Genomic DNA, 22,879 nt, shown 5'->3' on the forward strand with positions numbered 1-22,879 from the left:
ATTGAATTATAGTATCTGACACAAAGGGAGCCGCATGGCTGGGGTCTACACGGGGCCTTCCTGTAGCAGCTCCACAGCTGCTGGTGGGAGGTTTTGTCACTTACTGTCCCTCAGCCCCCTCTCTTCTGCTTTAGCTGCAGAAGTGTCGGATTACAGCTGTACACTGTAGATCTGTAGAATCCCTCGCCAAACAGTGCACAGTGATTGACATGGGATTATATTTTCAATATTCTTCACACTTGTAGTTTATAGGGCTAAATCCTGCTGACAGGTTTCCTTTAAAATATGCCAGATTTATCAAACAACATAAACCCCTTTGATAAATCTAGCACATGCTAAAATGGTATAGTCTGAGATTGGACTGTCTAAAAATTAGATAGTAATGATAAATATGTCTTAGTATGTATGCAAATATTATGCTTTTTTTTCTCATTAAAGGGATGGTTCCCCTTTGAGTCTCCGCCTCTGCGCCCGCTGTCTGATATTGGCTGCAGTGCCGACATCCCACCAACAGTGCTGCAGCCAATCACTACACTCACCACAGGCAGAGCCGCTGAGCTCCGGGATTTTCTGAAAGGGGATAACCCCTTTAAGCCACATAGTACTCTCCCAAATCTGCAATTTTTTAGCACATTTTGAAACTTGCTCTGGGGTTTGGTTAAATTGTTTCAAGTCTTAAGTTAAAAGTTGAAGATTTCCATAGATTTGAAACACTTGATTTCCCAGAATTTCAGTTTTAAATGGAAGCAGATGTCCTTCCTAGGGGTGACCTACTTTATACAATTATTTAAGCTCTATGCTATCATCAGAAGACTTCTAAAGGAATAAATCCAATATCATATCTTGATTGTGAAGCCTGTCTACAATATGTGTGGCAATTTTTCTCCAAATTACTATATCTTTCAGGGCATTACTTAGGAGTTATGTTATGGATCCAGGTAGTGGAACCTCTGTGCTGCAGTGCAAGGAGGGACCAGAGGGGCGTGACTAAGTATCTACTCGGTCTGACCAAGGTCGCACGGCTGCTCAGTTGACTCCGTGAACCAGGGAGGGACCGAGCAGAGGGACCAGGTGCCACTCTGGGACCGACCTTGTATGAGAGCAGGTGACTCCCACGGGTCAGAAGGCAGGAACTGACCGGTACAGCGGAAGAGCACGGCAGGCAGGCTGACGGGTGGTCCGGGTAGACAAGCAGGCTGATTCGGCTGATAGCCAGACAGGTGCTCCGGGTAGGCAAGCTGGCGGGCACAACAGGTAACAGGCAGGTGCTTCCAGGTAAGCAGGCTGGCGGGCACGGCAGGTAACAGGCAGGTGCTTCCAGGTAAACAGGCAAGCGGGCATGGCAGGTAAAAGGCAGGTGCTTTCAGGTAAGCAGGCAAGCTGGCACGGCAGGTAACAGGCAGGTGCTTCCAGGTAAGGAGGCAAGCGGGCACGGCTGGTAACAGGCAAGTGCTTCCAGGTAAGCAGGCGGGTGGGCACGGCAGGTAACAGGCAGGTGCTTCCAGGTAAGCAGACGGGTGGGCACGGCAGGTAACAGGCAGGTGCTTCCAGGTAAGCAGGCGGGCAGAGCCCATAGACAGACTGGCGGACTGGACTGTAGGCAGACTGTCAGGCTGGAAAGTAGTCAGACTGGCGGACTGGACTGAAGAACAGACTGGCGGACAGGACTGACTTGCAGTGGACCTGAGGGCTGAAGCAAATAAGTATAACAGAGCAACCACCTTGCACGGGCACCTCCATATTGGAGGAGGTGCCTTTTATAGAGAAAGTCCTCGGGCCATTGGTCGGGGACTTTTTAGGATGGCGCGCGAGGCCCCTTTAAGAGGGAGGAAGCACGCGTCCTAAGCACAGTGCCAGGGAAGCTGCATGCACCAGCAGCAGCAGGGAGGCCGGAAGACGCCGGAGCAGGACCGCGGCGGTAGGGGGGACGGCGTCTCTGCCTGGCAGGGGGCAGAGACGCCAATGCTACAAGTTACAGTAATTTAAGCAGCGCTTTCCTAGATGCTTTATGCTATATGCTCAACACATCATTTATAAATTTATATAGAAGAGCCATAGACCTTGAGTCCGTAGACAAACACTGTATTGCTCAGCCCTATCAGGTGGCCTGTGCTTAAAGATGTTACAATTATATTACCTAGCTGCCTAACTTTCTCACTTCCCTTGTTCCTTATTGCTTTCCTCATCTGGGTAAACACGGCAGCCCTATTAGTGGCAAAGTTGCACATTCTCTGCATCCTTGGTATATATACAGGCATAATGTCTCTACAGAGTTTATCCAATAACCCAGATTTTCCTCAGGGTCAATCACATCCCTGGGAACCGAGCGACATGGGAGACTAGTTGGAAAGGTGGATCTCTGGCTGCTTCTCCCTGCCCACTGCCCTAGAGTGACAGTGTAGAGGGGTAGATTAAGACTTTGTGGCAATAAGGGGTTAATTTGAATAGTGTTATATGTCAATGTGTTATCTTTATTTGTTTGATAAAGATTGTTGCATATTATCCTTATGGCCGGTTTGTGTCTTGGCTTCCTAGAGGTTCTACCTAAAGGCCGTCCCTGGGGATTGGGGAGGTTTGTCCACTAGGAGAACCATAGCATAGAGATATAGTTTGCATCACACAGTGTAGTATACAGTTAACAGCTTGGAATTAGCCCACTATTTGGGAGGGGTTAGATCAGATAATAAGGGAAACTCTTGTGCTTTAGGGAGTCAAGTAGTGTGGAGTCTAGGAGAGTCAAGTTCAGAGTCAAGTGTGTGAGTGGAGTTCAGAGGAAGTGCTATATAGTGACAGTGTTTGACAAGTTCCAGGGCAGTGATGCAGCAGCGGCGATACGGTCCTGTCAGTGCCAAGTCTCCAAACAGTATGAGGACACATCAGAAATCTCATGCGGATCTGAGGGTAGTCTTGAGCTTAGGGCCCTGAAGAGGCATAGAGTGTCATGTCTCTGTCTCCCCTTTGAGGAAGATGCCGGTCGAGTCGCGAGAGGGAACGATTGTGGGCCTCAGGGAAGCTGTTATGCCGGATAGAAGGTCCTTGGTACCAACAGGAGGGGCAGGTCGGGCAGAACAGAGACAAGGACTGATTTGTACACTGGACAAAGAGAACATTCTATCTCACTCTGTGTGCCACAACCGCATGTATCTGAATTGCACAATAAAGCTGAACTTGTTAAACTGACCAAGCTGACCTAAGGTCTCCTGTCATGTGTGCAGCTAAATCCGGTCCCATGGACTCCCAACAAGGACTCCCGTACAACAAGTGAGTAAAGAAGGAATGCCATGTAACATCACACACAAGTCAGATTCTTGTTTAGAAGAGGGGTTGCAGAGAAAAGAGAACTCAGCTCCGGCCCACAGCAACCGGCCCTGTCCCCCTCTTCTACAGCTCTCTGTATACATGTATAAGAAGAGATCTTCACTCTAGTAGACCGTGCCAGTCTAACCTGAGATGAAAAAATCAAGTCCCTTGAAAAGTCATGAATTTATAATCCCACTAAGGGAATATTACAGATAATTACAAATGAGTCTCTTCTAGGCCTTACCAGGAATCCTCCCATCTACATTAAAAAATGTATGCAGCATAGCTTCCAAAAGCAAAGCAATGGGGTTGTCCACTACTGGGCAAAACCTTTTGAATGCCCCCAATGTGTTGAATAAAACTAAAAATAGCATACTTACCTCCTGGACCAGCATCACTCCACCACCCAGAGAGCTGTGTCCCTCCGGCGATCTTCTGATATTTTTTATGTTATGTGAACTCTGGAAGCTATCAGCGGCCTCTGATGGCTGCAGCCTTCACTTCCCCATCAGAGTGGACATAGTATTTGTCAGTCAACCACTTGAGTACTTTATAGTCAATTCAGAAATCTAGGGTTTCGGAATGTCCAACTTCTTATCAGAGATTCATATAGGACCCATTTGAGATCATTTTTGGTGACAGCATATACAGGAACATATAAATATCTACTCCCGCTCATAAACCATAAAGGGAACAGTCTACAAAATCTTTACCATATCTTTATCTTTGGTACCTGATACTTCACAGCAGGGGCAGAACACACACAGAAGAGGGTCCCTGTGCAAGAACAGTTTATCGGCAGAGGGACAAAATGAAAAACTTGGAAAAAGTCGCGGACCAACCAGTATACAGTACAAAGGATCCCACATAGTCCTCTATACAGAATAATGGGCCCCCTATAGTCCTCCATAGAGGTGGCGGTTCTGGTGTCGCGGGCCAAATATAACCACCCTGTGGGCCAGATTTGGCCCACGGGCCAGAGTTTGACACCAATGAGTTAGAGCCTGGATGCAATAAGTATATTTCTCTCTGAAAGGCTTCATCGTTGCTAGTAGTAATTTCAGTCCTAGAATTTTGTGTGGTTTTGAACATTTCGGACAGGTCTATTGATCACAATGACAGGGCTCATGGCATTACACAATATACAATTATATCTTACCTACACAACACGCAAATAAATATACTAGTACATATAGTCCAAAAGGTAATCAGCTCACCCTTAGTCGTAATCCCATAAATTTGTGAGATGATGCACGGAAGGCGTCCCTGCCGGACACGAAGCACACGTGTGAATAAGAATATTCATCTTCATTGTTGTTAAAATGTGTTAGAACATATTTAAAACACTATTGTATATTTATATTTTGAGTACTTATACAATATATAATAATCCATTTCAAATATTTAAATTATCTTTAATTCTGTTGTACATCATATTTTTGATTAATTATTTATATTTAATTTTGTCATTTCAAAATGAATATGGAACATATTCAATTACAGTTTGGTATCACATTTTTATGCTACTTGGATTTTCTTACATTAAATCGTAATAGTTATTAATAGTATATTATCGAGTAATACTAACTTCAACATCAATTTTTTGATAACAATGAGGATTTTAAAGGAATTTGTCGTTTGTAACAAACGTTATTGGTCTAATGTTCACACAGTTACGTTTATATTTCATGTTCATGATGTTATACTCTTGGTCAGGTGAATGATCACCTGACCAATTAAATATACTTGCGTGTAGCTGAGAACACTGAATCTAAGAGCATGTAGTGTGCTAGAAACGCGTCCAGTGTGCTCTTGCTTTTCCTTTTCCCCTCACACCTACCCACCATAGTGGTTGTACCCACATCCCTATTTTTAATGGATCACATAAAGGATGAATCATTTTACATCGTGGAAGCTGGATTTCTTCTTATTCACACAAATAAATATACTGACACGTTGACTTGAGTGGATTTGGCCACGGGCTTTAATTATAATTTATAATTATACAAAATGCAACCTTTATATTCAACAACTTTACTCAACTTTCATAACCAAAAGTTTACCATCAATAACCGCAACTTAGTAAAAACTCAAGCCCGTTAACCAACAAACAATTCTGTCCATTCAGATACCTGAATGACTAACCCCACCAGGCCATTTTGCCTAAGTCATCTCTATACAGGCTGGGTATTTTACCTGTGACCCTCTTACACATGGTTGCACGTTTAGGGCACACAGGCTGCTCACAGTAGCACAAGCAACATGTGGCCTGGTTTTATGTTGAAAAACAGCTCCTGGGCCACTTTGTAGAATTGGACATACTACTGTTTTTACAAACAAATCAATGTAACACAAAGGTGCTAGTGTACCTAGAATGAAGACTAAAGGGTGTAACGGGTCTGGGAGGCGGAACCTCTGAGCTACTATACAAGGGGGCGGTCCTTGTAAGGGAGCGGGTGGCGACCAGGGAAGACGGGCAGGCAGTCACAGCAGGTGACCGGGACAGTCTCTGGGTGAACGGGCTGGAGGTCACGGCAAGTGACCGGGGTAGTCTCTGGATGAACGGGCAGGAGGTCACGGCAAGTGACCGGGGCAGTCTCTGGATGAACGGCAGGAGGTCACGGCAAGTGACCGGGGCAGTCTCTGGGTAAAGGGTAGGTACGACCTGTGATGGCTGAGCCTCCAGGTAGGCTAGCAGGCAGATGGTAGATGTGTGCTCCCAGGTGAGCAAGCGAGAGTCTCTGGATAAACGGGTGGTCACAGCATGTGACGGCGGAGCCTCCAGGTAGGCCAACAGACAGGCAGCAGATGAGCGCTCCCAGGTGAGTGGGCAGGAGTCTCTGGAATGGCAGGTGGTCACAGCACGTGACGGCGGAGCCTCCAGGCAGGCCAACAGACAGGCAGCAGATGAGCGCCCCCAGGCGAGCGGGCAGGAGTCTCTGGAATGGCAGGTGGTCACAGCACGTGACGGCGGAGCCTCCAGGCAGGCTAGCAGGCAGGTAGGAGGAATGTCAGGCAGGAAACAGACAGCAAACTGGCAGGTTTCTGGCAGGTAACTGGCAGGTAACTGGCAACGGGACCTGAGGGCTGAAGCAGAGTAGTGAACAGTGCAACAACATTGCTCAGGCACCTCCATTTTGGAGGAGGTGCCTTATATATGGTGAAGTCCTCCGGCCATTGGCCGGGGACTCCTTAGGACGGCGCGCGCGGCCCCTTTAAGAGGGAGGGAGCGCGCGCGCGCGCCCTAAGCACAGTGGCCAGGAAGGAGAGCGCGCTGCCAGCAGAGCGGGAGGAGGACGCCGGGCTCGGAGCAGAGGGGTGAGGGGAACAGCGTCCCTGCCTAGCAGAGGGCAGGGACGCCGGCGCTACAGTACCCCCCCCTTTAGGCGCGCTACAGTACCCCCCCCCTTTAGGCCCCCCCTTTTTTAGGCCAGAGAGAAATTTAGCTAGGATGAGAGGGGCATGGATGTTCTCCCGGGGCTCCCACGTTCTCTCTTCAGGACCAAACCCCTTCCAATCTACTAGAAAAAAGGTCTTCCCTCTTACCCTTTTGGTGGCCAGAATGTTCTCTACCTCAAATTCGTTTTCAGCGGAAACCGGAGCAGGAGGCGTACCTGTAGACTTGGAAAAAGAGTTAAGTACCACAGGTTTGAGGAGAGATACATGGAAGGAGTTAGGGATCCGCAAGTTGGCCGGGAGTTTCAATTTATAGGCCACCGGGTTGATCTGACTGATGACCTCCAGAGGACCGATAAACCGAGGCCCTAACTTATAGGAAGGAATCTTGAGCCGGACATACTTGGACGAGAGCCAGACCTTATCCCCTGGACGGAATTGAGGAGGATCCAGACGTTTTTTGTCAGCATGTCTTTTCATACGCTCGGATGACAGAAGGAGTGCGAACCGGGTACTCTCACATATGGAGGAAAATTTGTTAACAAGAGATTCCGCAGCCGGATTGTCCACCGAGGTGGAGACGGGAAATGGGATCCGAGGATGCTGACCGAAGACAACAAAAAACGGGGATTTGGAGGAAGATTCGCTCTCGTGATTGTTGTAAGAAAATTCGGCCCATGGCAGGAGATCCACCCAGTCTGAATGGTGGGCATTAACGAAGTGCCGGAGGTAACTGGTCAGGTTCTGATTGATCCGCTCCACTTGACCATTAGACTGTGGGTGGTAAGCGGAGGAGAAGTCCAGGGTGACGTCTAGCAGTTTACAAGTGGCTCTCCAGAAGCGTGAGGTGAACTGTACCCCACGATCCGACACTATGTGGAGGGGCAGTCCATGAAGACGGAAGATGTGGCGGATAAAGTCTTTAGCCAGCTCGGGTGCAGACGGGAGGCCTGGCAGGGGAACGAAATGAGCCATCTTGGAAAAGCGGTCAGCGACCACCCAAATGACCGTACAACCGGCAGAGACGGGGAGATCAGTTATGAAGTCCATTGCTATATGCTGCCAGGGGGCAGCAGGTACTGGGAGCGGAAGGAGGCGACCGGCTGGCAGATGTCTCGGAACCTTGTTGCGGGCGCAGGACACACAGGCAGAAACAAAGTCTATTACGTCCTTGTGCAGGGTAGGCCACCAGTAGTGCCGAGTAATAAGCTGGAGGGTCTTTTTCTGACCGGCGTGGCCAGCTAGTTTAGACGAGTGACCCCAGTGTAGGATCTTCTCCCGATCAGGTACTGATACGAACGTCTTACCGGGAGGGAGACGATTTAGACTCACGGGAGCCACCTGCATTACTCTGGCGGGATCGATGATGTGTTTCGGTTCTTCCTCGAGATCAGACACCAGAAAGGATCGGGACAAGGCGTCCGCCTTGATGTTTTTGTCAGCCGGGCGAAAATGAAGAATAAAATCAAAGCGAGCAAAAAACAAGGACCACCGAGCTTGGCGCGGGTTAAGTCTCTGGGCATGCTGGAGGTAAGCCAAGTTCTTGTGGTCAGTGTAAATTATTACCGGGTGAAGAGCCCCTTCGAGCAGGTAACGCCACTCCTCCAATGCCAGCTTGATGGCCAATAACTCTCGATCTCCTATGGAATAGTTGCGCTCAGAAGAGGAGAAGAGTTTGGAGAAGAAGCCACAAGTTACCATTCTCCCGGAAGATGATTTTTGGGTAAGTACCGCTCCGGCTCCAGAGGAGGAGGCGTCAACCTCCAGGAAGAACTGCTTGTTGCCATCTGGGCGATGCAGCACCGGGGCGGAAGAGAAGGCCTGTTTTAAGGAAAGAAAGGCCTCCTCTGCTTCGGGCGGCCACTCTCTGGGATTAGTGCCCTTACGGGTGAGCGCGGAAATAGGGGCAGTCCGGGAAGAGAAGTGCGGTATGAAGAGGCGGTAGTAGTTGGCGAAGCCCAGGAACCGCTGAATGGCCTTCAACCCCTCCGGTCGGGGCCATTTCTCGATGGCAGACAGTTTCTCTGGATCCATTCGTAGGCCGGTCTGAGAAATAATGTAGCCCAAAAACGGAAGCGAGGTCTGCTCAAAGAGGCACTTCTCATATTTAGCGAAGAGGTGATTCTGCCTGAGCCTGAGCAGGACCTGACGAACGTCTCTCCGGTGAGTCTGGAGATCCGGAGAGAAGACCAAGATGTCGTCCAGGTACACCACTACGCAGGAGTAGAGAAGGTCCCGGAAGATGTCATTGACCAACTCTTGAAAGACGGCAGGAGCGTTACAGAGACCAAAGGGCATTACCAGATATTCATAGTGGCCGTCCCGGGTGTTGAATGCAGTCTTCCATTCATCCCCTTGACGGATACGGACCAGGTTGTACGCCCCACGGAGGTCCAGTTTGGTGAAGATTCTAGCCCCCCTCAGACGATCAAATAATTCTGGAATGAGTGGAAGGGGGTACTTATTCTTCACCGTGATCTGGTTAAGGCCTCTATAGTCTATACAGGGACGGAGAGAGCCGTCCTTCTTTTTTACGAAAAAGAAGCCTGCTCCCGCCGGGGAGGTAAATTTCCGGATGAATCCCCTGGCCAAATTCTCCTCAATATATTCGGACATCGACCGGGTCTCAGCAGTGGACAATGGGTAAATACGCCCACGGGGAGGCGTAGTACCGGGTGACAGGTCGATAGGACAGTCGTATGGTCTATGAGGGGATAATGTCTCTGCCTCCTTTTTATTAAAGACATCAGCAAATGACCAATAGGGAATCGGAAGTCCAGGTAGATTAGTTGGGGTAGGAGAAGGACGGGCGGGATGAACAGGAACCAAACAAGTCTTATGACAGTCCTGTCCCCAGCGAAGGACTTCTCCGGTCTGCCAGTCAAGCACGGGTGCATGTCTCTGGAGCCAAGGTAGACCTAGTAAGAGGGCGTGAGAGAGTCCAGGCAGAACTTGAAAAGAGATGCTCTCAGAATGCAGCATTCCCACCTGCATAGTTATGGATTCGGTGATGAGTTGGATGGGACGTGGTAAGAGGCCCCCATCCACAGCAGCGACAGATAATGGTATAACCAGAGGTTTGGTGGGAATGCGGTATTTTTCTACCAGGGCCTGTGAAATAAGATTCCCGGCCGCTCCAGAGTCAAGTTGGGCTAGTTCGAAATAACGATTCTCCCCGCAGATAATTGAGACTGACAGCAGCAGAGATGGAGAGGATTTATTCTTGTCTAGGTCGACCTCTCTGAGCGAACCTAGACACAGGCGTTTCCCGACCTCTCCGGGCAGGTACGGATCCGGTGCTCCTTACTGCCACAGTAGAAGCAGCTCCCCTCGGCACGGCGTAAGTCCTGACGGGTTTTGACCATCTTGGTCTGGTCGACCTGCATAGGCTCAGGAGAGTGTACCTGGGGAGAAACGGAGGGAGTGACGGGTTTCTGAAAAGTAGGAGCTAGACGTGGAAACCTCCTCTCACGGGTGACTTCTTTGGCACGCTCCTGGAACCGTAGGTCAATCCGGGTGGCAAGAGTTATTAGGTCATCGAGAGTGGTAGGAATGTCTCGACCGGCGAGTTCATCTTTAATACGGCCGGACAGACCCTCCCAGAAGACAGATACCAGAGCGTCGTTATCCCAGGCCAGCTCCGAGGCAAGGGTACGGAACCGTATGGCATATTGGCCCACGGTGAGACTTCCCTCACGGAGGCGTAGCAGAGATGATGCGGATGAGGTCTTCCGTCCGGGTTCGTCGAAGACTTTCCGGAAAACCGTGAGAAAGGCAGGCAAGTCGGACACCAGTGGCTCTCCTCTCTCCCATAGAGGATTTAGCCAGGCCAGGGCCTCCCCGGTGAGATGGGACATGATGAAGGCAATTTTTTGGCCCGGTCGGAGTTAAACTGGTAGGACAGGAGTTCAAAGTGCAGGGTGCACTGATTTATAAAGCCCCGAGCCTGAGCGGAGTCACCTCCGAAGCGAGGAGGTGCAGAAAGCCGGGGTCCGGGGTAGGATACCATAGTATTGGTGGGCAGCGGAGCTGCCGGATTGCGAGTCATGGCACTGGCGGTGGTTGCTGGTGGAGCAGTCAGAGTGTCCAGGCGAGAATTGACATTCCGCAGGTGACCCAGGATGGACTCCTGTTGGGACCTCTGACGGGACAGTTCATGACACAGGTCCGAGAGTGAGGGAGCTTGGGTGCCACCGGGTTCCATGGCCCGAGCAAACTGTAACGGGTCTGGGAGGCGGAACCTCTGAGCTACTATACAAGGGGGCGGTCCTTGTAAGGGAGCGGGTGGCGACCAGGGAAGACGGGCAGGCAGTCACAGCAGGTGACTGGGACAGTCTCTGGGTGAACGGGCTGGAGGTCACGGCAAGTGACCGGGGTAGTCTCTGGATGAACGGGCAGGAGGTCACGGCAAGTGACCGGGGCAGTCTCTGGATGAACGGGCAGGAGGTCACGGCAAGTGACCGGGGCAGTCTCTGGGTAAAGGGTAGGTACGACCTGTGATGGCTGAGCCTCCAGGTAGGCTAGCAGGCAGATGGTAGATGTGTGCTCCCAGGTGAGCAAGTGAGAGTCTCTGGATAAACGGGTGGTCACAGCATGTGACGGCGGAGCCTCCAGGTAGGCCAACAGACAGGCAGCAGATGAGCGCTCCCAGGTGAGCGGGCAGGAGTCTCTGGAATGGCAGGTGGTCACAGCACGTGACGGCGGAGCCTCCAGGCAGGCCAACAGACAGGCAGCAGATGAGAGCCCCCAGGCGAGCGGGCAGGAGTCTCTGGAATGGCAGGTGGTCACAGCACGTGACGGCGGAGCCTCCAGGCAGGCTAGCAGGCAGGTAGGAGGAATGTCAGGCAGGAAACAGACAGCAAACTGGCAGGTTTCTGGCAAGTAACTGGCAGGTAACTGGCAACGGGACCTGAGGGCTGAAGCAGAGTAGTGAACAGTGCAACAACATTGCTCGGGCACCTCCATTTTGGAGGAGGTGCCTTATATATGGTGAAGTCCTCCGGCCATTGGCCGGGGACTCCTTAGGACGGCGCGCACGGCCCCTTTAAGAGGGAGGGAGCGCGCGCGCGCGCCCTAAGCACAGTGGCCGGGAAGGAGCGCGCGCTGCCAGCAGAGCGGGAGGAGGACGCCGGGCTCGGAGCAGAGGGGTGAGGGGAACAGCGTCCCTGCCTAGCAGAGGGCAGGGACGCCGGCGCTACAAAGGGGTCTTGCTACTGTACACTATGCCACCCCACACCATAATCTTAGGAATAGGACTGGTGTAGCATTCCCTTGTGAAAGCCTCTTCTTGGTTTTGCCCAAATGGTCTTGTCAGATTCTAAGAGTGTTGTTCCGTGATCCATTCAATACTGCAAGTGAAATTAGACATCACATAACAAGCCCAAGGCATCAAAAAGTTTGAACACAAACCATCAGGTGGCATTTGCATGAAATTAGTCTACAAACTAGACGTTCAGTTGCAAGTATTCCATTAACCTCATGCAATCGCTCTCAGAGGCTATCATGTTGTAGAGGAAGATGCCAATGGAGGCTGGAATAGAGGTCTATCATCTCCAACAATGAGTTTTGGATGCTAAGGTAGCTGGAGTTTGGCTTTGAGACCATGTTCCATAACGAGGCCTTCACAAGGGAACATTAAAGTGTCCATGGAGCTGTTTTTCAACATGGCAACACCAAGCCACATGCGGCTCGTGCTACTTTGAGCAGCCTGCAGGGCCTAAATGTGCTACCATGGCTTGCAGTATCATTGCTCAGCAACTGCAATGGGAGCTGCCAGCAACGGATCTTCTTCAGCTGAATCAAACATCAAGAGGAAGTGAGCGGCCAGCCGCAGCTCTGACTTCCTCTTGATGTCGGATTCGTTTGAAGGTAGAGAGGGTGAAGCGCTGATTGGCTGCAGGGCTCACATGACATAACAATGTTACGAGAGCCCGGAGCTGGAATGGCGCTAGCACCAGAGGTGATTATAAGTGTTGTTATTTTAATAGGGGCAAACATGCTGATTGAGACGGTGTTGTCATAAAAGTGGACAACCCCTTTAATTTTTAAAATGGTAAAAAGTGAGCGATTCAACTTTAATATTTTGTTTCTATATTTTTTAAAAAATAATTTTTACTTTATTTTTTAATGGCTATGGGGGATTTGAACCTGCAATCGTCCAATCGCTTGTGCTGTATATTGCAATACCAGAGTGTTGCAAAAAATAGTAAAAATCAGGGTCTCCTATAAACACCAGCCACAGGCTGGTCTTCACAGAAGTGCTGTAATGGCAAGCACGGTTGTCTTCGGCAGACCATAACCCATCAGCTCCCCATGATGGGTGATGGGGCACGATGGGTGCATGGAATGGTGTACTTCCCAGTTTCATGCTAATTAAATCCAGCTGTCAGAGATTGACAGTGGCATTTAAGAGGCTAACATCTCGGATCCACCCGATGCCGTTAGGCCTCATGATTTTTCTTGTATGTAAAAACACAAACCATTATTCATCAGTGTTTTGGATCCGAGTTTCATCAGTGTTTGGTCAATGTGTCAGTTTTTACAATCAGTGTTTCATCCATGATTTTCACATATGGAAACTCTAGTTGGACACACAGGTCCCCTGCAGCTTTTCTCTGCCCGGTGCCCTGGAGTGACGGGACTTTCCCAATACACGCTCGCATTGAAAGACCAGTCACTCAAAGGAGCGAGTAGGGAGAATCTGCTGGGGACCTGCCTGTCCAACTTGCTTCCCGTGCGGTTCAGTCCCTGGCGGCTATTAAACCATGTTTTTCCCTAAAACACTGCCGCGTTTCAGAGTTAAACATGTGGCTGAAATCATGCAGCCAGTGCCTGATACATGCTGAACTTGGATCGGGCAGCATGTGTCAGCTGTCAGGTTTTCTTTAAACTGCTTTGATTGAAAGTAGCTCTAATTGAAGTATTTAGGCCGAATTCAGAAGTTCCCGTATATAGCCCATCTACAGACCATGATGCACAGACTGGCTGCAGGACTTCTGATCTAAACTTGACAGCCGCAGATATGTCTATGTCATATTCACCTCAGGATACTCACAGCTGATCTGTGCATTGCAGTCCATACTTGGAACAGTCTAAGCAGTCTGGACGGTGAAATCAGGTAATCAGTCTGCTTTAAATACCACTGTAGATACAAGCTGCATTTAACCCAGTATAACTCTTGAATGTTTCTACATTTTAGGCTGTGGGTAAAATTACAATGTGTGGGAAAAAGATTAGAAAGACCTTGGCAAATATTTTTCAAGCATAACAAAAAGAATAAGAACAAGAAATTAAAAGTTCAGAGTAAGCAATCAGTGAACTTTTTACAGGAAACCTTGATAGCTGTTCTCAAAGTTGTGATACCGTAACTAGACTATATAACGCAGAATTCATTTTCCTGAAGATATGTCATATCTCAAATAATAAAACATATAGTTATGTAAATGATCCAATTCAGACGTAAGGGTGTGTCCACATAGAATGGAAAAATAAGGCACCAATCCGCTTTGGTATAATATGTTTTGCTCTTTTGTTTGTTTTTTAAATACAACTTGTACGAAAAAGACTGACATCTGAATGAGGCCTTACGGAGAAAAACATTAAATTACATTCCCACGATGAGCCTTTGGTGAGTTTTTGGTGTTGCAGAATTTCTGCACCTATTATTTAATTTAGGTTACTTGCGTTTTTTCATTGCATTTTTTAATATGTATTTTTATCGCGTTTTTGACCCTGCGTTTCATTTTTTGTCTCTGTTTAGTATGTCATGCTTTAAATAAAGCTGCTTTGTTTTTGATTCTTCCTGTTTTTGTGCTTTGACAAAACTTTATTGACATACTTAGGTGCTTATTACATGCGTTTTTGATGCGTTTCCACCCCGGAAATGCACTAAAAATGCATGTGCGTTTTTTATCTGTGGAATTTCCGCACCTAATACAAGTCTATGGGGTAATTCCGCACATAAACCTCAGCAAAAGAAATTGACATGTTGTGAATTTGAAATACGCATCACAGGTGAATTTACGTAGTGTTAAAAAGAAGCAATCCTGAGCATGAGATTCCTATAAATCCCATCCACTTTGCTACAACTGTAAAACACTGCGTTTTTGACACTACAAAAATATGCAACATCAAAAACGTACCAAAAGCTCATCGTGGGAACGTAGCCTTAAATTCAAGTGAGCTTAAATACACTGCTCAAAAAAATAAAGGGAACACTCAAATAACACATCCTAGATCTGAATGAATGAAATATTCTCATTGAATATTTTGTTCTGTACAAAATTGAATGTGCTGACAACAAAATCACACAAAAATCATCAATGGAAATCAAATTTATTAACCAATGGAGGCCTGGATTTGGAGTCACCTCCAAAATCAAAATTAAAGTGGAAAAACACACTACAGGCTGATCCAACTTTGATGTAATGTCCTTAAAACAAGTCAAAATGAGGCTCAATATTGTGTGTGGCCTCCACGTGCCTGTATGACCTCCCTACAAGGCCTGGGCATGCTCCTGATGAGGTTGCGGATGGTCTACTGTGGGATCTCCTCCCAGACCCGGACTAAAGCATCCGCCAACTCCTGGACAGTCTGTGGTGCAACGAGACGTTGGTGGATGGAGCGAGACATGATGTCCCAGATGTGCTCAATCGGATTCAGGTCTGGGGAACGGGCGGGCCAGTCCATAGCTTCAATGCCTTCATCTTGCAGGAACTGCTGACACACTCCAGCCCCATGAAGTCTGCCATTGTCCTGCATTAGGAGGAACCCAGGGCCAACCGCACCAGCATATGGTCTCACAAGGGGTCTGAGGATCTCATCTCGGTACCTAATGGCACTCAGGCTACCTCTGGCGAGCACATGGAGGGCTGTGCGGCCCTCCAAAGAAATGCCACCCCACACCATTACTGACCCACTGCCAAACCGGTCATGCTGAAGGATGTTGCAGGCAGCAGATCGCTCTCCACGGCGTCTCCAGACTCTGTCACATGTGCTCAGTGTGAACCAGCTTTCATCTGTGAACAGCACAGGGCGCCAGTGGCGACTTTGCTAATCCTGGTGTTCAGTGGCAAATGCCAAGCGTCCTGTACGGTTTTGGGCTGTGAGCACAACCCCCATCTGTGGACGTCGGGCCCTTATACCACCCTCATGGAGTCGGTTTCTAACCGTTTGTGCAGACACATGCACATTTGTGACACCTATTAAGTTATCTCTTGACTAAAATATAGCATCCGAAAAAAGAAGGAAAAAAAATCTATATCCAAAATGTCAGCCATATCTAAATTGGCGCCAATTTTCCAAAGAAGAGAGCCAGAGAAAAAGCTCTAAGTGAAAATTTATTTTAATATTTTATAAATAGACAACCATAAAAAAGTTTACATTATATTAGTGGTGACTGGTGAAAGAAGCAAAGCCAGATTAGGCAGATGAAAACAGCCAATAAAAGGAGACCATCCCCCCGTAGAAGAGCATCACAAAAGTCAGCAGATAGTTGTATAGCATTATCTATATATACCCGATGACAAATTGCCAACAGAATAATAGTCTAGTAATAGGATATTGTCTAATACCGAGCCATTCAACCACAAAGTATAGTGTAGTCAAGCGCTAGTCACATTGATGCAGAGTATATCAATGATTAAAATGCAATCTGCAAATAGGCAAGCAAATGTGCTAAATTCCTATATAGAGGGAGTGAACGAGCAATCAGGGAAAGACAGTCATGAAATAATCGTTGTGCAATACATGTGTAAATGCATGCACTAGACTCATATGACTCTAATGTTATACATGGATATAGTAATAATTTTAACCTTGTGACATGTTCTATTTGCTGTGCATGCTCTGCCAGGAGGGAGCTGATAGCGCGCACATTTGTGGCCTGCTGGAGGTCATTTTGCAGGGCTCTGGCAGTGCTCCTCCTGTTCCTCCTTGCACAAAGGCGGAGGTAGCGGTCCTGCTGCTGGGTTGTTGCCCTCCTACAGCCCCCTCCACGTCTCCTGGTGTACTGGCCTGTCTCCTGGTAGCGCCGCCAGCCTCTGGACACTATGCTGACAGACACAGCAAACCTTCTTGCCACAGCTCGCATTGATGTGCCATCCTGAATGAGCTACCACGAGTGTGAAAGCACAACCAACATTCAAAACATCAGCCAGAAAGCATTGGTACTGAGATGTGGTCTGTGGTCCCCACCTGCAGAACCACTCCTTTATTGAGGGTGTCTTGATAATTGCATGTGAAATTGATTGGCAATCAGTGTTGCTTCCTAAGTGGACAGTTTGATTTCACAGAAGTTTGATTTACTTGGAGTTATATTCTGTTAAGTGTTCCCTTTATTTTTTTGGAGCAGTGTTCTTATTGTCAGGGGTGAACACTGACTGCTTGGGGCCCCTGTGCAAGAAATGTGTCTGGGCCCCCCACCTTTTATGGCAACAAAGCTACAGATATATATATATAGCCACACACATATATACCTCTTACATAGTCTCCTTTATTATGTATATTGCCGCCCCTTATTACACAGTGCCCTCTCTTGTTTTGTACAGCACCATCCCTTACATATCGGATTATCTATAGCGCCCTGTTCTTTATTACATACCGTCCTCTCTTGTTAGATATATAATGCAATGACGGCTGATGGAGCAAGGGAAAGCTTCTTTTCTAATGGAGGAGCTGATGGACTGGTCTTCTGGTCACAGGCTGCTCCATCAGCAGTCATTATACACACGTGGTCAAAATTGTTGGTACCCCTCGTTTAATGGGAAAAAAAACACAATGGTCGCAGAAATAACTTGAATCTGACAAAAGTAATAATAAATTAAAAATCAATGAAAATGAACAAACGAAAGTCAGACATTGCTTTTCCACCCTGATTCCACAGAATTTAAAAAAAAAAATAAACTCATGAAATAGGCCTGGACAGAAATGATGGTACCCCTGAAAATAATGTGACAAAAGGGACATGTTAAATCAAGTTATGTCCACTAATTAGCATCGCATGTGTCTACAATCTTATAATCAGTCAGTGGGCCTGTATATAGGGCTACAGATACACACTGTGCTGTTTGGTGACATGGTGTGTACCACACTCAACATGGACCAGAGGAAGCAAAGGAAACAGTTGTCTCAGGAGATTAGAATGAAAATTATAGACAAGCATGTGAAAGGTAAATGTTACAAGACCATCTCCAAGCAGCTTGATGGTCCTGTGACTACAGTTGCACATGTTATTCCGAAATTTAAGATCCATGGGACTGTAGCCATCCTCCCTGGACGTGGCCGCAGGAGGAAAACTGATGACAAATCAAAGAGACGTATAATACGAATGGTAATAAAAGAGCCCAGGAAAACTTCTAAAGATATTAAAGGTGAACTTCAAGCTCAAGGAACAGCAGTGTCAGATCGCACCATCCATCATTGTTTGATCCAAAGTGGACTTCATGGGAGATGACTAAGGAGAACACCATTGTTGAAAAAAATTCATAAAAAAGCCAGACTGGAATTTGCCAAACTACATGTTGACAAGCCACAAAGCTTCTGGGAGAATGTCCTATGGACAGATGAGACAAAATTGGAAGTTTTTGGCAAGGCACATCAGCTCTATGTTCACAGACGGAAAAATGAAGCATATCAAGAAAAGAACACTGTCCCTACTGTGAAACATGGAGGAGGCTCTGTTATGTTCTGGGGCTGCTTTGCTGCATCTGGCACAGGGTGTCTTGAATCTGTGCAGGGTACAATGAAATCTCAAGACTATCAAGGGATGCTAGAGAGAAATGTGCTGCCCAGTGTCAGAAAGCTTGGTCTCAGTCGCAAGTCATGGGTCTTTCAACAGGATAATGACCCAAAACACACAGCTAAAAACACCCAAGAATGGCTAAGAGGAAAACATTGGACTATTCTGAAGTAGCCTTCTATGAGCCCTTGACCTAAATCCTATTGAGCATCTTTGGAAAGAGCTGAAACATGCCGTGTGGAAAAGGCAACCTTCAAACACGAGACAACTGGAGCAGTTTGCTCATGAGGAGTGGGCCAAAATACCTGTCGAGAGGTGCAGAAGTCTCATTGACAGTTACAGGAATCGTTTGATTGCAGTGATTGCCTCAAAAGGTTGTTCAACAAAATATTAAGTTAAGAGTACCATCATTTCTGTCCAGGGCTATTTCATAAGTTTAATTTTTAAAAAAAATTCTGTGGAAGCAGGGTTGAAAAGCAATGTCTGACTTTCATTTGTTCATTTTCATAGATTTTTAATTTATTATTACTTTTGTCAGATTTAAGTTATTTGTGTGACCATTGTGGGTTTTTCTTTCACTAAACGAGGGGTACCAACAATTTTGACCACGTGTGTATATCTAACAAGAGATGACTATGTAATAGAAGAGGGAGCTGTGACTGACAAAAAAAAACAAGAATACGCTATGTAAGGGACAGCACTGTACATAACAGCAGCGGAAGCTATATAATAAGAGACGGCATCATATATAACTAGAGAGGATGGTACATAATAAGGGAGGGTGTTATACATAATAAAAGAGGAAACTATGTAACTATATTCTAAGGGACTGTGCTATACATAATAAGGCTACATTCCTGTATTCGTGTGCAGTGCCAGTATGCTGCCCACTTTTACAGACGCATTGAGCATGTCCTATTCTAATCCTCAAAATCGGATCAGAGCAGGATATTCTCTGACCCTCACAGATCTCATTCTCAGATCCGTGATTTTCATGGATGTGTGAATGGATCTATAAAACTCTACGAGTCCATGGACCATCCGGTAAAAAAATCTAGCAGCACACGGACATTTCACTCAAATGTGAGAATGCAGCCTAGGGGATTTTACAGATAATATTATCACTCCAAGTCACACAATACACATACAGAATAATATTTACATCCAGGTACTTACCGCTGACGTCTCATCTCATAAGAGTCGGTTTCCGCTGCTTCTTCTCCATCTGGTCAGACCTATATGTCCACATCTCCCAGCCACGACTCGTGTTGTCACGATGATCTCCAGCCTAGAAAATAACAAGGTCACATATATTGTATACATACATGTGTCTCCCCCGCACTGCGTCCCTGAATACAGATATGTACCCCCCTCCCATTAATATACTATTAGAGACTTAGTAATCAAAATATAAAGTAATAAGCAACACTGTGCCCCCAATTAACTATAATCTCCACCGGCCAATAATATAAATTATTCAGTCTCTGTGACTCTCCCCAATTAACTGTAAGGCTATGTGCTCACTGAAAATATACAATGGTTTACAGTACAAGCAAAGTGAAACCCCCATCATTGCTCTCTCCCAGCACCCCCATCATTGCTCTCTCCCAGCACCCCCATCATTGTTCTCCCACCACCCCCATCATTGCTCTCCCCACACCACCCCCATCATTGCTCTCTCCCAGCAACCCCCGTCAATGCTCTCCCCAGTCCCATCATTGCTCTCCCCATCCCCACCATCCTCATCATTGTGCTCCTCATCCCCATCATTGCTCTCCCCATCCCCACCATTGCTCTCCCCATCCCCACCATTGCTCTCCCCATCCTCATCATTGCTCTCCGTGTCAGGGATATATTAATGTCAGGAAAATGTTCGTCCATATTTGCCTGACATAGATGTTCACCCCTCTCCCTTATTCCCCTTCTGCTCTGCACAAAAGCCCAATTAACACAGTCATGAGGGAGGCCTTACACAAACAAATGCCAGCCAAGAACTGGTACAAGCTAACTAAAATGCAAATATATTTCCTCTTAACACAGACCTGAGATAGATTGACACCTTCTCCCAGGTCTCCCTTGTCACAAACAATTCCCGGCCACCAGCCATAGCCAGGTCGACTCCGATATGAAATATTGTAAGTTCCATGCGTCTGACAATAAGGGGACCCATATTTCTAGTGACAGAAACTGCCAAGGAATGCATACATAGTTTTTCATTGTTGCAAGCCAAATCAGAGAGCTGTAGCGCAAAAACCCCAGAATAGCAGACTGCAGTTATGCAATGTGTGGTCTCTCAATGAAGATAAAATCATAAGAGAAAAAATGGCGTCGTTTGCACACTTCTGCGACCGTATCATGCATGAAAATGATCTTGCTGCGGAATGCACGGTTCTTCTTCTTGAACCACGGAAGGAAGTGCTGTTTGAGAAACTCAACATACATTATGGAGTTCATCTTTACCCCTTCAGGGATCCTAAAAGGGCCGACAATCTCTCTCCCCATGATTCCAGCCCAAAACATTACTCCACCTCCTCCTTGTTAGCGCCGTAGCCGTGTTTACATGGGGTGTCCATCAACCAGCCATCCTCCACTCCATCTATCTGGACCATCGAGATCATTTCATGCATGATAATGCCCCGTCTCATGCTGCACATAACACATCTGCATCTCTGGCTGCTATGGGCATAAAAGGGGACAAACTTATGGTGTGGCACCCATGCTCCCCTGACCTCAACCCCATTGAGAACCTCTGGAGCATCATCAAAAGGAGTGTCTATGATGGCGGGAGGCAGTTCACATCTAAGCAACAGCTCTGGGAGGGTATTCTGTCCTCATGCAAAACAATTGAAGCAGAAACCATCCAAAACCTGACAAATTCAATGGACGAGAGTTCAGAAGCTCCTTTCGAACAAGGGGTCCTATGTGCAAATGTTACATCACCTAGAATAAAGTTTTGAGTTGAAAACTGTTTGATTTCAGTTTGTAATAACCTGCTAATGCTTATAATTTCAAAAATGACAATTTTTTTTGTTCTTTATTAAAATGAAAAGGTTGAAAACTCTGCTGTGCATAATAATTTGGAACATGCATTTTGAGTTTTTTATTTTTTAAAAAATATACTGTCATCATAGGCAGTTTGTACAAAAACCTTTCAATTGTACTCTAATAGTTATTTGACTGGAAAATTACAATGACTGCAATTCATATAGGTAATTTGGGAAAGTCTGAGAAAATATTATTTGCATAATAATTGGGAACACAGTGTACATCCACAGACAATAATATGGAGTTGGTCCCCTCTTGGCAGCTATGATAGCTTCCACTCTTTTGGGAAGGTTTTCTACAAGACTTTGGATTGTTGCCCATTCATCCAGAAGAACATTTGTGAGGTCAAACACTGATGTTAGATGAGAAGGCATCTCTTCACATAGCCAGTCTGTTTCTAAGAAATCAGTGTTTGAATTGATATGAAAATGATCCTGAAGAACTAATTTTACATCTGAAGCCTGTCACTCCAGCTCTATTCCCCACCCAGCACCGCCTCCTCCTGATTAACAGCCCCTATGCTGTGTGACTTCAAGTAAAAGGGTCGTTAGTCATTGGACAGAGAACAGAGCTAGAATGACAGGGGCTTCAGATATACAACTAGTTCTTCAGCCTTGGTATTGTGCTTGGTGATGTAAGGCTTGCTTGCCGCTGCTTGGCCATAACTCTGCCATGAAGCGTCCAGTGAAGTTTTTATGGGGATGCTAATGCCAGAGGGGGTTAGGACTCTGCAGTAATGGAGTCAGCAGAGTGTTGATGACTTTTATGGACCCCGCTCTGTAACTGGACATGGACTCCACTTCGTTGCTGCGGTCTCTTCCACGTCTTAATAACCTTTACTCACCGGTGATGGTGAAATATTTAGAAAGGAAGAACTGTCATGGCCGACTTGTTACAGCAGTGGATCCTATTACTGGTCCGCGCTGGTGTCAGTGAGCTCTGCACCCCGCCGCTGTCACATAGTAGGGGACGGCACAGGGTGGATGTTATACACTTGTGATAATGGGGCTGACTGACTGCTTGCTACGTCCTTCACTCTGTCCTTGTGGCCTTTGTACAGGACATTAGGGCCTCTACATGGCCTCCAGGCTGGTCCTTACCACTGCTCGTGTAAGGCCGGGAGCACGGGCCCCTCCGGCTCACCACAGGCCGGCAGTGCATACACGTCTGTGCACACCTGCACTATCACTGGCGGTCACGGACCCAAGCGCCGCTCTGCGCATAACCTCCTCACTACTTCCCATCTGTGAAAGACAGTGAAGGACATGACCGCACAGGTCACGCCGCACACAAACCCCGCCCCCTCCTGACTGACATTCCTCCAGCGCCACATACCGCCTTATTGCCATTTTGACGTTCGGACGCTCCTCGAATAACCAATGGAATTACAGGGGCTCGAAG

At 47.1% G+C, this 22,879-nt stretch overlaps 1 protein-coding gene across 15 annotated transcripts in view; it reads right to left on the bottom strand.

The window, feature by feature from the left end:
- Positions 1-22,787, bottom strand: part of LOC141201471 (retinol dehydrogenase 7-like) — a 148,024-nt gene extending 125,237 nt beyond the window's left edge. For 5 of the 15 annotated variants that reach the window (XM_073663500.1, XM_073663520.1, XM_073663493.1 and 2 more), the window contains exons 1-3: positions 22,323-22,787; positions 19,610-19,721; positions 4,518-4,566 (exon numbers count right to left, since the gene is read on the bottom strand). The gene's annotated coding sequence lies outside the window, so the exon portion shown is untranslated. Of the gene's footprint in view, positions 1-4,517; positions 4,567-13,750; positions 13,896-19,609; positions 19,722-22,322 lie in introns of all 15 variants that reach the window. The other 10 variants (XM_073663538.1, XM_073663505.1, XM_073663517.1 and 7 more) reach the window with 4 other exon arrangements.
- Positions 22,788-22,879: the final 92 nt, after the last annotated feature.

The sequence above is a fragment of the Phyllobates terribilis genome, unplaced genomic scaffold, assembly GCF_046119375.1.
Source record: "Phyllobates terribilis strain yellow unplaced genomic scaffold, ASM4611937v1 Scaffold_2__4_contigs__length_985480577, whole genome shotgun sequence".
NCBI classification, from domain to species: domain Eukaryota; kingdom Metazoa; phylum Chordata; class Amphibia; order Anura; family Dendrobatidae; genus Phyllobates; species Phyllobates terribilis.